The following is a 16,824-nucleotide window of genomic DNA, read 5'->3' on the forward strand; positions in this document are numbered from 1 at the left end:
GAGAGATTCTTGGCGTAATTTTCTCAGGAACAGTTTGCCGTACTTTATTTTCCACTGCGTCCTGGTCCATGCTTTATGTAGACCGCACACGGATCTCCTAACAAGCATCTCTCCAGGGTTTTAACACGCTTCAGTCATCTGCAGCAAATTATAGCATAATGAAGCATTTTGACTGGACATTCCCCTTGTAGACGCAAATGCTGGCGAAGGAAATTGTTTGCTTGGTACCAAACCTAAACTCACGTGCAGTCGTTCCCAATAGGTCGACCGCTTCTATTCCGGGTCTTGTTCTGCTATACTTTCGCTGCACGAACTTAGACATCAAAAGATTGTCTGGTGGAACTAGGGATGCCTTATAGTCGGGCATATGCGGTACATCTCTCCGGCGCATATTGCAGTTGCTGCGCGAATAGACAGCAATAGGTGGTCTGGTGGAACTAGGGATGCCTTATAGTCGGGCATATGCGGTACATCTCTCCGGCGCATATTGCAGTTGCTTATGTTTCCCTGTCTTTGCCTGTCGGCCCGCAACCTTTATGCGACGTCCTAGCAGCCGAGGTACTTGACGCTAGCGATAATTAGAGGAGTTGAGGGGTATCAACCCTTGCGCCTAATTAGCGGGTAATTAAATTAGCTTCTCTTGTCGAGTGGAGGCGAGGTTACCATGGCAACGCGAGGACTCTGCTTTTACGGAGGGGTGCGTGGGAAGCGATTACACCGTAGTAATGAGATTCATGCTCAGTCTCAAGGTCGTCGAGTCAGCACGTGCTGTTCGGTTCGAAGTTCAGAATCTTTAAGAGCAGGCATTCGCGCAGTGCAGCAAAAAGATAACGGGTGAAGAAAGAGCATGAAATAAAAACCAGTACGCCAAGCAAAGAAAAGCAAGAGATAAGCTGGCAAGCTGCAAAAGGGATTATTGTAGAGAAATTGCTGAAGGACTAACAACACAATCTCTACGAAGAATTCCAAAGAGCAAAGCATTTCTCATCAATGCAAAAGGGGCAAGTTTTTTTCGTTTTGCGAAATATGTGAGGGTTTTTCATGTTTATGTTGAGGGCGCTGTCAGCATGGCTTGCAATAAAACCGAGCCTTATTTCTATTAACTCGAATGACGTTGCGCCATCGACCCCCTCGCCCCCCCCCCCCCAATCTCCATCAGTCGATTGTGATGATACTTAGGATGACCACTAACATCTCCATCATAATGACCAGCACAGTAAGGCACCAAAGCTGTAATATATTCTATAGTCAGGACGATATTGTCCAGAAAAAAAAGTTGGAAATTTTACGACTCCTTTTTTTCGAATTCAAGCTTCAGCTGGAATAAAGGCTGTGAAGTAGCAGCCAGTTCATAATGTCTGCTACCATATGAAGGAAATTCTTCACCACTTTGATTCAAGAAGTTATTTTAAGCACTCAGTTTAAAATGTCCTTCTTGTGTTTATGGACAGTTCCTAATAATTCTGGTCTTAAGCTGATTTTAACAGTGCAACAGCAGCTACACCAAAATGGTTAACGTGTTTTGGTCTCCACGAGGTGAGATCGAAGACTCAATTTTCCAAGTATTTGACTTCAGACAAAACGAGAGGCATTCCAAAGGAAAACTTCTTCCCATTGTAAATCGAGTCGGTAGCCGGCGGTACCAGAGGCGGTACAAGAGGTACCCTGAACCAGGCGCATACGAGGCCGATGCTGAATCCACGAGGCCGTCGCTATCATTCTAGGCAACTGATCACTGAGGCACTATTCACTGAATCTTTTCAGGCCAGTACCGTATTCACTGCTATCTTGTGTTCACTTGCACCGTAAAAAGTGACATTTTGTTTTTTAGTTCGATTTGCTCATTTTTGCTTGTTTGTCTTTTTGTTTATTTTTTTGTTTGCTTGCCCTGCCTTAGCCTCAACCCTTCACGTCTGCTAGTGCGACTGACTAGCCAACCAGTGGTACACCGGGCCAAGTAATGCCATCGCGACACGGCAGATTGGAAGCTTTCTCAACGGAAGATTATCCCCGCAGGGTAGACGTATAATCCGGCTGGACGTACTGGACAGATGGCGCGAAAGGAAATAAAAAAAAGTAAAACCGTGAGATGCACTGTAAAGTCAATGCACTCGAACGCTTCTGCGCTGCCAACGTGAGCAGACGGGGCCATGTGACGTTAGAAGTGTAAAGAACACCAAAACCGTGCGAACGCTAGTACACCGCATTTGATGACTACGCTAACAGACGGCGTTAAGATTTATCCGCAGACAACGCTAACAGCCGATCATAAAGAACAGTACGAGACCTACGACGCGAACACTAGCAGACTACCCTTAAAGACGACGGTAACAGATCCTGTTAGAATATTTCAGCGTACGGTGCTAACAAACAGCCGACATAAGCAGCTGCAGCAGATAAACGGGGACGGCACCAGCAGACGAAATTTGCTGACGGCGATAATGCACGGCGTTTGCAGAAAACGCCCATGACGTGAGCAGACAGCGTTAGCAGACGCTAGCACCTGACCTTAGCAGACGCAAGCACCTGACCTTAGCAGACGGCGTTAGCAAACGACGTGAGCCGACAACGGTCGCAGACCACAGTAAATAACGGCGGTATAGCATATGTCGGTATCCGACAGCGGTACCGTGCATCGGTATCGGACAGCGTTACCAGGCGACGCGAACAGCAGCAGCGCGCGAACGGCGTCGGCGGTCGCTGGCGACACTGGTAGGCAACGTAAGCAGGCGACGCCCGCTGCAGCAGCAGACGACCGCCGGCACGGTGGTTGCACACGACAGGAGCAGACGACAGAAGCAGCTTAACGATAGAGACGCGCGTCCGGCGCGCGCCGAACGATGGCGCTGGCGTTTGAGTCGTCAGACTATTTCTTTTTTTTTTTCGTTTCGACGCCGGCGCCGAGTCCGATGCCGCCGCCGCCGCTGTGCTAGAGCGCCGTCAGTGCGCTCCGTTCAATCGGGAGCGAGACGGCTCTCGCGGTGTGACGTCTTCGCCTGTTGCTCGCTTTCGACGTCACCAGCCGGTGAGTGGCACTACTTTCTCCGCTTGCACCCGCTCGGTCCGCTTGGTCATCGTCTGACCCACGCCGCGGGAAACGAAAGTTTCGTTCGCGACCTCTTGTCGTACCGGAATGCCTGTGTTTTTCGAGCTGACACTTTAGCTCAGCGGCTGGTACGCTTACAGCGCGACAGCTACCCGGATGTTTCTACGAGCCGCAACTCGCTTTCGACATTGCATGACATGCGCTGTAAAGTATCACTCTCGCAGACACGGACGCAGCTGCAGCAGTGCCTAGGTAAAGCGATGCCGTTGCAGCTTTAATATAGCGAAAGGACTCGCTCCCCGTTCTTCCACGAGCTACGCGCGTTTCGCAGTTTCTATGACAGCGGTTTACTTTACTGCAAGGCGCTTCGAATTCACTCAAAATAGCTACTTGTCGGACCGCCCCCGCTATTTCGAAATGCTGCAAATTGCCAGCTACCCTACAAAGCAGCAAAATATTTAAATGTCTTGGCGGGTGACTGTGCCAGTGCAAAGCACAATGGCACAGCGGACATTGCAGTTTATCACACGATGTCATGGCTCGTTGTAAAATCAAAAATCAAAGGTTTTATTGCGAAAGCCGGAACACTCGGAGAAACCTCCATTACAATGCTTCTCACGTACTCAAAATGTGCTTTCAGTACGCTGACCTTGGCAATCCTAAACGACTTGTTTCACTCGTTCGGGTATCATGCTTTCTTATCACGACGCGTAGCGGCATAATATCGTTGAAATCTGGGCTGACTTCAAGGAATAAAGCTTTGCTTTTGCAATACGTAGTACTTATCACGCCGTCAAGTTACACTAAGGCTTGTTGTTGTTTGCCGCTACATATTTGTGGTCCGAGTCTCAATGACCATGATAGCAGTTAAATTAGCGCTCCCATTATGACTGCAAAGAATAAGATATCCATTTCTTTAATTTATCGTGTGATTAATTCGCAAGAGCTCCTGTGTTTGCTCTTACAACCGTCTAACAGGTTGGTGGAAACTTTTATGAGGTTCGGGTTAAGTAAGATACTGGCGGGAGTAGCCTCCTGAAACTGCTCCACTGTAGCCGCGCGTACATATTGAATTAGAGTCGACCATTTGTAACACAGATCTGTGTCCTAGCAGTCATATGTCACCGCTCTCTGAAGCACCCAGAAAATTCTCCAGCGGCCACTGCCACCGTATGTACTCTGTCTCAGAGTCTTGAAGGTTTTTTAGGGCCAAATGAGTTGTAATATAAATGGACAACGAGCTGCGGGAAATAGAATGATTAAAATTTATTCCAATAAAGGCTAAACGGCGGCTGAATGAAAGCACGAATATCGGTAGATTCTCATGGTAGAAAAAAGTAATCCTATAACCGTGTAATAGCACTGTCATTATGATTCATAATAACTATGTTTAGTTTTGTTTGTTTGTTTTTACGAAGAAAATGTAATCGTATCACAAACTGTGTCTCCGACACAGATGGGCCAAGAGATCTCATTTAGCTGCATTTTCAGTCCGCGCAGCGACACTGCAATTGAAGAAATGCGTTTCCTGACTAAACAAATGCCCGAAGCACGAACTATAGCTCATCTTTACGCAGATTTTCAATCTTCTCTGACTCTTTGCCTGGGGACGCGCGGACATTAGGCTTACAGCCACTACTCCAAACCAATGCTGAGGTTATGAAACGTGTCACCAGGCGACGTGTCGCTCACTGCTCGAGTAGAACCGAGGTACTTTCTATACAACAGGGTAGGGAAAACCGGATATGAGGCATGTTATGTAAGGCGTTGTAAAGCGGACTGCGAAGAAACGGAGGTCTTAAAAGGTGAAAAAACAAACAAAAAAAACAGGCAGAGTAAAAGATGTGAGCAAGGAGGCAGCATTGAACGTATAAGAGTTAACTTCCAGTGCCGCTCAAAGGGTAAAAGGAGGACAAAAGATACACGCAGGAACTCAGCAGGCACAGTCATTCTTAAGAAAGCAAGGACCATAAAGATATATCTTATCGCTCTGCTACATTGTAGGGGCAGTAGGCTTTGTGTTTTATCTTCACTTGTCGTAATGTCCTTAACAACTGCAAATTTTGACTGTGTCCTAGAGCCCAAGATGGCGCTGCGAAAGTTCATTCACTTCGGGAATGCCGGGTACAAATAAAACCTCGCAGTATACGCTTCGCTAATGATTAGGCTTAAAAGTAGGTTAAGCTGAAAAAAATACGATTTTTTTTTAAGCAAAGCTTCAAAGAATATTTCCCTTCAGAAATTCGCTGATATGTTACAGCCTTGTAGCTGTGAGAGTGCTTATTTTTTCTTTTTAAATTAATTTTTTAAGGGTACATAAGAGACGTAATTCGGGTAATCTCGGTGCAGCTTGCCCGCAGACGATACTTTTGCTAAAGCAATAGCGAAAGGAAATACGAAGCCAAGAATTTTTGGAATTCCTGTCGTGGATTAAGCGCAGATTGAAGAAAGTCACGTAGACGGTGGCGCCTCTTTCCCTCAAGGTAATTTTTGAAAACTCCGTGTTGGCAACCAGGATTTCTTTGTGGCAGAATAAAAACGGTGCCCTTCAAACGGTCTGGTGTTCAAGTTCAAGCTACTATGCCAGCAACCAATCTCACTTACGTGCTTCCGCACGTGGTCTGATTAATACATCTCTTTCGGGTCAATGCGACCCTTAAGGTTCTTGCTTAAGGCTCTGAGAATCCTTGCGAAAGGTTGTCAGCCCCGTCTGCGTCCGTCAAGTGGGCTTCACCGGAGAACAGTTCGACCCTGCCTTCTTTTCCAGAGGACGTGATGTGCAACCTGTGAACTGTGTGCTTTGGTCGAAGATGAGAAATACGATCGCTTCCCTATTTCCGAGAACACTTCAGAAGCGCAGACTTCGGAGCAGAGCGCCCAGAATTTCGATTTGTCGCCGACCGATATTCTGGTTCTTTTTGACTCTGTTGTAGTGAAATCAATTACGTTGTTGTTTCGGAAAATTTGTTGAGTAGGTTTATCGTGAGACGTTTGAGGATCGCTTGCTCGTCATAATGACAATAATGTTTAGTGCCAACTGCAAATAGAAACAAAGGGCACTGCGGGTTAGCGAAAGCCTACAAAAGGTCGCGTGAGTCGATCAGGCAACGCCGATAACTTGCTGATACGTTGGTTATGCACTGTTAATAACTAACAAAAGAAGTTACGGCAACCTTTCTAAAGAAAGCTGTACGCCATGTAAATATAGTTTGAGAGCATTACCAAATTACGAAACCGCAGCAGCCTTCACATTATCTTCGGGCAAATCGAAACGAACTACAAGTAGCTCTTGACAAGAAGTGCTCAACTGCCGCTTTAATTAATTCAATGAATTAGCTGTGAGCACTTCGCCTGGAAGTCTACTAAACAAACGACAAGCACAATATCCTGTTCGACCAAATCTGGTCGAGCAATAAAATAATGATAACGAGCTAATAAAATTTACTTATTTCCATCTACATGAAGTGTTAGTGTGGTGAGCATAAAGTCTGAGAGAACATCATTAGGAATTTTTGCTTATTTTAGACTGAGTATAGCATATGATAGAAATAACTAATGTTGTAAAAACACTTGGCGTTCACTTCAATGAATTTATGCTATGGGACTACCACATCGAGCAAATGGAGAGTAAGCTAGCTCGCGTTGTCGGCATACTCAGAAGGTTAAAGTGCATGATACCTACTAGGACAAAACTTGTTATTTACCATGCCCTCTTTGACTCTCATGTTAAATATTGCCACTTGGTCTGGGGTACAACGACGCAAACTAATATTCAGAAGGTTTTGACATTACAAAAAAATGCAGTCAGAGCAATTGCGGGTGCCACATACTTAGCACATACGAGTGCTCTATTTGCAAAATACCGCATTATGGATGCAAGGGTTATTCATCAGTACCGTGTAATTCAGCAGTACAAATCTCAGGTACATAGTGACACCACATTTTTTGCTGACCTTGCGAATCTACGGGAAAATACCGCTGTTCACAACACAAGACACTACGAATATTGGTATGTACCTTGCCCACGCACAAATTACGGTTTTCAAACTCTCAGGTATGTGTTGCCATCATTCCTTAATAGTAACGCTTTCACTAATCAATCCATTCTTTCCGTTTCATATAACGCTGTCAGAAATATGTTCTTACAAAAGAATGAATCATATCCAACTGTAAAATAAACAAAGTGTCCATGTGCTGTGATTAAACTATCATTTGCGTGTGTGTAACAGTACCGAGACTATTCTGGTGATCTGTTATGAAGATATTGTACATATTTGTTATTTCATGCATTCTCTTGTTATTGTTTTACTGCTGTCTGTCATCGCCGTGCCAAGCCGCCACGGGAGATGGGAGCTTTGTCAAGCCGCGTGCGCGGCTTTTTTTCCTTTCTCCTCAGCCATTGTATATGACTGAAATAAATGCACTGAACTGAACTGAACTGAACTGAACTTCTCGACTCTATTGCACTACTATCGCCTGCCGTGCCTACAGTCTAATTCTGACGGGAGTGGGGGCCTGACATCATTGAACCCAATGGGAAACGCCCAAGATAACAACAGTGAAATATAATCTAAGTAGAAGTGGGATATTATACCAGCGAAGGCGCTCATTGGAGACGGAATACTGGAACAAACATTTAATTATAAAGTTAACGATTAGATTACAAATCAAAAGAATACTGGTTTTCCTTTCTATTGGGAAATAAATAATTGTAAGATTGCTATGTTACGCCGAGAGCAGTAAATGAGATCGCACCCTAAGCCGTTTTGTAGCTTAAGCCCGCTGTACTTGTTCCTCCGCGGTCCGTCTTAACTTGGCCTGCCTTGGGCCCAAGCGAATTGGGCTGAAGCCAAACCAATCCAAAGCAAAAGGCAAGCCAAGAGACAAAAAGGAAGGGAATAATGGGTGGAGAGGCCGTCGTGGAGAGATAAATGGAAGAACGGACATGGTGGCCTCGCAGAGAGTTTCAACGAAGCCGTGGCCTAGTACAGCCAGTATTTTTTAAATGTATTTCTGAAGTGCTTCAACCAGGACCTTTCTGTTATTCAGCACTGAAGTTGCTGAAAAGTGGAAATGTTATTCTATTCCAGTGTTGCCAGTAACGCGTTACAAGTAACTGCGTTACCGGTAACGCGTTACTTTTTTCGTTAACTTAGTTACGTACTCGTTACCATTTCGGAACTGTAATGGGTAACGTACTTACGTTAACATTTTTCGGTAACGTGAGGTGTCACGCTACTAGTTACTTCTTATTTCAATTGTCCCCCTCCGCCTCTTTCTAAAAAAAAAGCCGAAAATGATGTTGCAAATAAACAAAATCTACCGGTGCTCTCGACGACCCTTTTTGCGGCTCGCATGCATGCCAAAAAACACCTGCCCTTGACGACGCACTCAACTAAAAGAAAAGAACGAACACGCAGTCACACACTTGTCTTCACCCCCAAACCACTCTCACACACAACTCTCTAAAGAGTGGACGCATGCCGAGCCACCAATGAACCATTTGCAGAAATCTGTAAGTCAGTTCCTTCGTAAGCTTGTTTTCCAACCAAAAAGGTCTCGTTCCCAGACGACACTCTCGCATTCTTTGTGGAAGCAGTTCCCTCTTCTGAGCAAACTCAGGAATGTCGCCAGTTTACTTCAAGATGGCCCCAAGAGAGCCATCGAAAGAGTACAATGGTACAGCACAGAAAAGGGGATTGCAGTCAACCGGCTGTTTCTATCTGCAACTCCAGCTACGTTTCTGGTTATTGAGTTCCTAAGCGAGCGAAGCTGACCTTGAACACCTTGACGTAAACACTCGCATTCTTGCGATAATTATGCAGGTTCAAGTGAAAAAAAAAGTTTATGTGCGCAAATATATTTTTTCCGGAACTACGACATTTAAGCATTTCTTTATTGCTACACAATTTCCGCGTAATTTCGTAAGCAGAAGCACACCAGAATTACTGTAAAGTTTTTGCTTTCAGCTATGTTTTCTTTGTGAAGTTGGAATTATATGAAGTATGAGCTTTATAAAATTGTTATCTTGAGTTCTTACAGCGAAGACGCACTGATTAAAATTTGTGGCCATGGAGTGACGGCAAAGTAACGTGCGATACTTTTTTTCGGTAACGGTAACGCGTTACCTTTTTTTTGTAGGTAACGTAGGGCGGTAACGCGTTCTCTTTTTTTTTAGTGTAACGAGTAACGTATTCAGTTACTTTTTTTCGGTAACGCCTACAACACTGTTCTCTTCTAACAGATTCTTTGCGCAATTAGTGCACTTCGAAACGGATACCAATGCGATGAAAATAACCAGAAGCAGCGTTTTGGTTGCCTGAAGCTTGATAAGGGTGGTAATTCGAGCTGGGTGGTGTATATATACATCATCGCACAAGTGAGAAACCTGTTAGCAGGTCATCTGCTTCTCTTCGGAAGCTACTCAGCTGTTGTATTCACTTCTACTGGAGCATCTCTTCGTGCGCTATGCGTCTCTGAGACTGGTACAGGGCTTTCTTTTTCTACTTTAATCTCTCTTTTTTGCGCAATTACCCTGAACAGTGCACATACTCAGACAACTAATGTTAAAATTTCGACTTTTATGTGTTATGTGTTCCTAAGAAAAATATTTTCTTATTTCTGAGTTCCAGCGTCAGTTCCTTCTCTTCATTTTATTCTACATTGAAGGGCCGGTTTTCGTCCCATAGATAAACTCAAAGCAAGGCGTAAATCGCATTGAGTTCGTATTCACGGTCTGGTAAAAAAAAAAAAAAAGGGGGATTTACTTTGAAAGTCAATGGCATCCTAGAAGAAGTCAAGAAGAAAAGGGCACGGGAAGGACATCTATTTCCAAGGCAAGATAACCGATGGCCGTTAGGGGTGAAGGACTATATCTCAAGAGAAGGCAAGGGTAGTAAGTTCGGCGGCCGGATGAGTCTAGAAAGTTCGCGGGCATAAGGTAGCCGCAGCTGGCGCCGAACCGGGTTAATTGGAGAGATATGGGAGTAATCAGACTGCTGCTCCTGACGATGATGATGATAATGGCAGCTGTGGCGGTTGGTTACATAACGTAATTCGGATAAGTACTTTGTTTAATATTTTTGTCAGTGTTGTACAGTTTGCTCTATCAAGGGTGCCTGTTCAAAAAGTATTATATGCCAGCTTTATTTCCTTTTAATCTCTCGCGGAGAATGAGGGCTCTCTTTGCAAAGATCCGTCTTGGTCAATTCGTTATTTTGCTTTCTTGCTGTTGGTGTGCCTAAACTTTGAGGCCGAAGCCAAGGAATGGCGTCGCCTGTTTAGCTGTTCTTCATGACATCACAAGTCACAGCAAGAGAATCGTTAATAACTACCGCCCGAGTATCTATTTCTTTTTCTTTCGTTAAGGGTATAGAGGAGAGGGGGGGGGGGGGGGGAATAAAGGACGAGAGATGGTTGACGTTTCGCGAGGGCGTCATAAACTGCGTTCTTTATTTTCGAAGCTGACAACGTGTAATTCACGCGCCAGTAGCCGAAAATGCTGCCAGTGCCCTGGCATACACTCCTCAGTCGTTGCTACACAACATGCACACCCTTCATTTCTACACCCTGGCTACAGCGAAGCCTTCGATCGGCTTCGCCGTCGCCTCGTTGGCGGCTTTCGGAGCGCCCTGCCTGCCCTCCGTGTAGCGGCGGTTCCTGACAGCCGCTTGACACCTTTTGTTGTCGGCGCCTTTTGTCTCCCACTGGATCAAGGCCGCGTGGCTGTGTAAAGGATTACCTCGCGGGATCAAGGCCGTCAACGGTGCGTTCTAGCGTCACCGACACGTTCAACAGCGCATGCGCTGCACGCAGGGGCTGATGGGTAAACGGAGTCTGAGGCCCAAACAACGAACAGCAACCTGTGCAGCACATGGAACCGCGGGACACGGCCCCCTTTACCGCAGTTGAGTTGTCAGATTATTGATTGATTGATTGATTGATTGATTGATTGATTGATTGATTGATTGATTGATTGATTGATTGATTGATTGATTGATTGATTGATTGATTGATTGATTGATTGATTGATTCTTATTCTAGTTTGCTGCGTTGTAGAAGTTCGCACGCTTTGTTGCACAGCCGTTTTATAAACATTTATAAAAGTTTTATAAACGTTTTGTAAACAGGAAAAGGGGGGGTAGTGTTACGGTGCATAGTTGCTAGTCGAAGACGACACGATGACCGATGAAATATGATTTTAATGGCTGCGGACCTAGCGCGAGCGCTCCGTCCCGCGCCACAGCCCGATTCTTTGTCATCTACTTCGCAACAATATTGCTGCTGTCTACAATCGTATAACCAATTCCCTAAAGCGGTTCCTATCTCGAAACTCCACCTGGTTGTTCCAATGTCTCTCTTGCCTTATTGATGTTGCTAAGTACGATTCGCTCGCATGCTTGAGCCGACCAATCACAAGCCATCTCTCACTTGCTGCAGTTTTCATTGATTCGGAACCCGACATGCCGACGTTGTCTGTAACGCTTGCAATGTTGCTGCGCCCTCCAGCGGAAACGAGAACGTGGGTCACAGTAACAGCGGCTTTCAAGCCGCTTTTATTGACTCGCAAGTCTATCGCCGAGCGCTGCTTAAAAATGGCGAAAGGCTCGTTATTTTTTCCAAGCACTTTCGTCCTTGGAAATCGTGGAGTCTTCCTTTCTCTTAGACCCGTCTGTCTGCTTCGTGTACGAGCACATCGATCATGGTTCAAGATGTGGTTTCACAGAAACCGGACAAGTCTGTCAAATGACCCCGAACATTTACTATATGAAACATTAATATATTAGTAAAAGATGTTCAGGGCTAGTGTGCTTGAACAGAAAAGAGTAAAATTCAAGTCTGATAAGAAAAAAGAGGTCAACCGAGACACATCATCATCATCATCAGTAAGCGAAGAAGATGCGCTGCCTACTACCAATAAATATAGCGGCTTTATGGCAAGTTGTACGAAACACTTGGTAAGCCAGGCTTTGTTAAAGAATTACGCCAAAATTTCTGGATTGATTTTCGTTTAAAAGTCAGTGATTGAATTCTGCGCAGCGAGAGAGAGAGAGAGAGGATAAACTTTATTTATAGAGTCTTAGAAGGGGAAGGCTCCCTTCTGGCCCAGGTGGGCTACTGTCGCTTGGTGGATTGATCTCTCTGACCTCGGCGACCTGGTCAGCTCTCTCTGTGAGCAGCTTTTGCTGCCACAGGTCCGAGCTGCGCAGCGCGGTCTCCCGCTGCTCCTCTGTGGTTATTCCGCTGAAAGGGTTCTTACTGCAGGCCCCACATGATGTGGTTGAGGTTAGCATACTCTCCGCAGCTTTTGCACTCTGCAGATTATATATCTGGATGAATTTTGGCTCGTCTGTTCTCTTCACCAGTGTTGGATGCAATAGAATAGTGTTTGTACAAATCCCACACACAGATACACGCCGATAAACACACTATGTATCGTATGTGCGAACCTCTCTGGGTCCTGCTTTGAGTGCGCGCATGCGCACTCAAAGCAAGACCCAGAGAGATTCATACATACGATACATAGTACAGAGGCTTAGCACATCATATTCATCATCATCAGCTTATCTTTGTCCTCATGACAAAGTCCTTTCCTAATGCCCTGAATTAGCTCTCTCAATGCTCTAAAATCAGCAGCGTTCTGCGAAAGCTGAGATCTTTCTGAGGCTGCGAATTTCCGAATCATATCCGCCCGTCTGACTTTCCGCCTCTCTTACTACAAATCTCCTCCCTCGGAGCCAACCCAGTTACCTCAGAAGGCCATCGGTCATCTGTTCGCCGCAGCGTATGTCCCTTGCAAACTCGTTATCTATTCTTGATTTCGTCTAGACTTACATTGCCTCGAGTCTGTTGGAAAACTCGCACCGCCCTCACTTTGTCTTAAGGGCAGCACTTTTCTATTAACTTTATTTACACCGGCTAAATTCTGAATCGTCTCGCAGCTTATTCTGCTAGCCGAAGGAAGCGACGTGCCCTTCAGTAAACGAAACGGATTCTAAGAGTATGCAAGCGTAGCAAGTGGAAGCAGAGACTCTTTAATGGACGCAGTTAGGCTGACGATGATGATGATGATGATGATAATGATGATAAGATACTCAATTTTAGAATCGGCGCGAGTTGATAAAAACAGCGGTTGCTATATATTCGTTAAGAACGAAAATCTGTACCTTAAAAAGTGGGCAAACCCAAGCTGCACAGTTAATCGGCCCAATAATTGAAACTGGTTGTTTTACACTTGCCCTTGGTAGGGCCAGCATTTGCCAATACATTTCCCATATTAAGCAGATTAATTGCGCTGCTTAGGAAGGCAGCTTCTGCTCATTGAGTTTCTTACTATTACCTAGAGGGAAAGCTGGCGGCCCGTCTATGGGAGTTTGCATGGCGACCCCTCGAGACCACTTCAGCCACCATGGGCGCTCAAAGCATCATGGGGCGGTGAGCTACTTGTTGCGGAACTGCAACTTTTGGCCAAAAATAATAGAAAAATAAAGCTGTTTGATAACTCCAAACGTCCTAACGTTCAATATCTTGTCTAATGATTGCAACAAACGAGCAGAAAAGCATTTAAGTGCAAAGTTTGCCCAAAATAAGAGACGACTCGCTCTCCTATTGGCCTAGTAATGAACACTATAAAAACTAATATTTCGTAATTAACAGGCGAATTTTTAAAAGTAAATATGTTTTTAAAAAAATGTTGTTACTTAGGTACTTCAAGAAGTTTTTTAATGGCATTTCGGAAAAGTGAAACCTTTTTTTGGCGTCGTGTGTCTATGCGTTTTTACTACTATGGTTTTTGCACACTGCGTTCGCGCGAAAGTCGTCTGCGCACACACGAACAGCGTTTTAGGAATGAAACATCTCAGTAGTGCCACTCCATGTTCCCGAAAAACTACGACTGTTCCGCAACAAGTAGCTCACCGCCCCATGATGCTTTGAGCGTCCATGGTGGCTGAAGGGCAGCGCCGCCAGCTTTCCCTCTAGGTAATAGTAAGAAACTCTATGCTTCTGGTAGAAACCGCAGATCATTGTTTGTCCGAAATGCCAGGAAAATGTCTCAGTGTCATACTCATGCCACACGCGCACAAGAAATGGCAGTAAATGCTTAAGGCTTTAAGTCTGTTAATGCCGTTATTTCCAGAGTTGGTGCTCCACGTCCACATTTAATGCCATTATCGAAAGTGGCGATAACGCTTGGAAGACAGTCAAAAGTTTCATCTGAATATGAACAGTGCTAATGAGCACAATATGTCGGGAATGTTGTTCAAATGTAATGTAAAAACAATTTTCCAGAAGATACGGCTGTTCCTGCTTTACAAATCGAAAAAGTATCCATAAACTCGCATGTGGGCACACAAATGGAGAGTACCTGTCGAAAAGGCTGGTTAAAATGGCGCTCTTCGCATCCAAAATGCGGTATAGACCCTAGTACACATGCCTCATCTGACTGAAAGTTACGAATTAACCATTTGCTACTGGTTAGGAAGTTGTTACTAACGCTTTTCTGCGTGCGGAATGGGAACGAGAGTACGCGCTGCACGGGCGAATGAGTTGTGGCGAACTCAGTAGGTCGCGAATGGCAGTCAGGCTAATCGCATTAAATTTTTTGCGTGTGGCACCGCACGAATGCCATTAAAACTTTAGGCAGTAAGCACTTAATGACATTAAATCTGGCCGTGTGGCACGGGTATTAGTCAGGAGTATTCGCAGCCCACCGATAAGGGAGCCTTAAGGGCAGCTCTACAGAATCGACTAAAAAAATACAAAAAAAAAACATATGCTAGGTGAGAGGCGTCCCTAGGATACCACGAAATACGCCCGCATTCATGGCGTGAAAAATAAAAAATAAAAAAAGAACCTACGTCGGCAGAGCCGCCCTATTGGTCGTCGAGCCTTGCACTCATTGTGTTCCCCGAGAGTCAACGGCGGCAAATTGCTGAAACGTGGGGACGCTCGGGTGGTCACTGGAGCGCGAACGATAGAATGGAGGAGGACGAAAATGAAAAAAGCGAAAATAGAAAAATCATTAGTTAAAAAAGAAGAACGCAAGAAAGGGAGAACCGCGCGACATAACAAAAGTAAAGTGCAGAGCTTTCAGCGCCAACACGTGCCTCTTTTTTTTCTTGGGGGGGGGGGGGGGGGGGGGGGCGGGGGTTCGTGCGCCGGATTTAATGTAGAAAAAAAAAGCCTCCGGCCTCAAGCGAGTGGACAAAGTGAAAGGGGAGGGGTTACGAAAGCGGAATACGGGCCCGACACCAGCAAGAACAAAAAGGAAAACAGTCCAGTGCCTTCCAAAAACGAGAGGGAAAGAAGAAAAAGAAAGAACGCAGAAAGAACGAATGAGGAAAGGCTGAGGTGAAAAAGAATTAAGTCGGAAAAAGCTTCACTGAGCCGCGCAAGGTTAGCCGAGTGCGCCCAGAAGGTCGAAAATACGCACCAATCTATAGCACACGCGTGCGGCTGTCTTTATGTCGCCGACAAGGGAATGAAAAAAAAAAAACTAAAAATGTGTAAAGGTGAAAAAAAAACAATTACGGGGAGAAAGAAAAGATTGAAGATAAAAGACGCACCGAGGGTCGATTTTCGGCTGTCCTGCTTTCTTTGTTTTGTTTTTCTTGTGTTATTAAGTTAATTCTCCTCTCTTTCTTCGCGTGCTCTCTCAGCCTCTCCAACAGCCATTAGGAGATTATTATGCACGCTTCGAGCGGCAGGCTCGCGAGGTCTTTATAAACTACGTGGGGAGTCGCGTGCGAAGTCGCGGGGCGTCCCCTTTCTTTTGGCGCGCCTCGGGTGAACAGCTTCATCAACTTCTCTTTAGCCCTGAGACACTTCTAACGCCTTTCTCTTCACCCCGACTGGGAGAGGAATTAATTTTTTTAATATACCGCTTTGTCTTCGCCTGCTTTCTTGTCGTTATGGGTACCGCTTTCCTATGCAATATTTTTTGGTTTGCGGCAGCAGCTGAAGACACGTTAGCGCTACTTTTTTCTTCGTATATCTTATGCATGTCGTTTGTTTTTTAATGAACAGACTTTTTTGTACTGTGTGGCACCATTTTCTTTTTTTTGGAAACTAAAGGTGATCTAAAAAAGTGTAGATGTGGGAATAACATGTGCTGTAAAATATATATATATATAATTACCGGGTGCTTCAGCAAACACTCAAAAATTTTCAGGAATAAGCTTTTTGGGGTAAAAATATGGCTTTGGCTGCATAGTATTACCGGTATTCGCCGACATCAGAAAATCGGTGAATCGTCTTAGGTAGTAAGCTGGTTAACTCATTTTTAACTTTTCGACTAGCACTGTTACGCGCCTAGTTGTAATCAGAGATTTGCAGCCGGTCGTTAGTAATCGCCATATCAGTTTTTCGAATTTCGAATGCGCTATTACCCTCGCCGCTCTCGCTCGACAAAGTTTGGATGCATCGTGCGAAAATACATGCGCTTTTGAGAGCGTGCAGGAAGAGCAACCTCTCCTGTGCACGTAACTAGTCGAAAAAGCCAAACTTCGTGGAGCCACAGTGGCGAGGGTTATCGCGTTTCTGAAATTCGAAAAACTGATATGGCTATTACTAACGACCGGCTACAGATCTCTAATTGCAACCAGACACGTAACCCTAATAGTTAAAAAGTTAATTAGAAATTAGTTAACTAGCTTAATAGTCAAGATGATTCACCGTTTATCTGGTGTCCGCCAGGCCTGGCAATACCACGCCGCAAAAGCCATAATTTTACCCTTAAAAGCCCATATATGAAAATTTTTGAAAGTGTTCGCTGAAAC

At 45.0% G+C, this 16,824-nt stretch overlaps 1 protein-coding gene across 1 annotated transcript in view; it reads left to right on the forward strand.

The window, feature by feature from the left end:
• The first annotated feature begins 2,778 nt into the window (after nt 1-2,778).
• Nucleotides 2,779-16,824, forward strand: part of LOC149335620 (beta-1,3-galactosyltransferase 5-like) — a 138,519-nt gene continuing 124,473 nt past the window's right edge. Inside the window, exon 1 of the mRNA XM_089552199.1 lies at nt 2,779-3,025. The gene's annotated coding sequence lies outside the window, so the exon portion shown is untranslated. The remainder of the gene's footprint in view (nt 3,026-16,824) is intronic.

Source organism: Amblyomma mixtum, chromosome 7 (genome assembly GCF_055824585.1).
Source record: "Amblyomma mixtum isolate Tamu chromosome 7, ASM5582458v1, whole genome shotgun sequence".
NCBI classification, from domain to species: Eukaryota; Metazoa; Arthropoda; class Arachnida; order Ixodida; family Ixodidae; genus Amblyomma; species Amblyomma mixtum.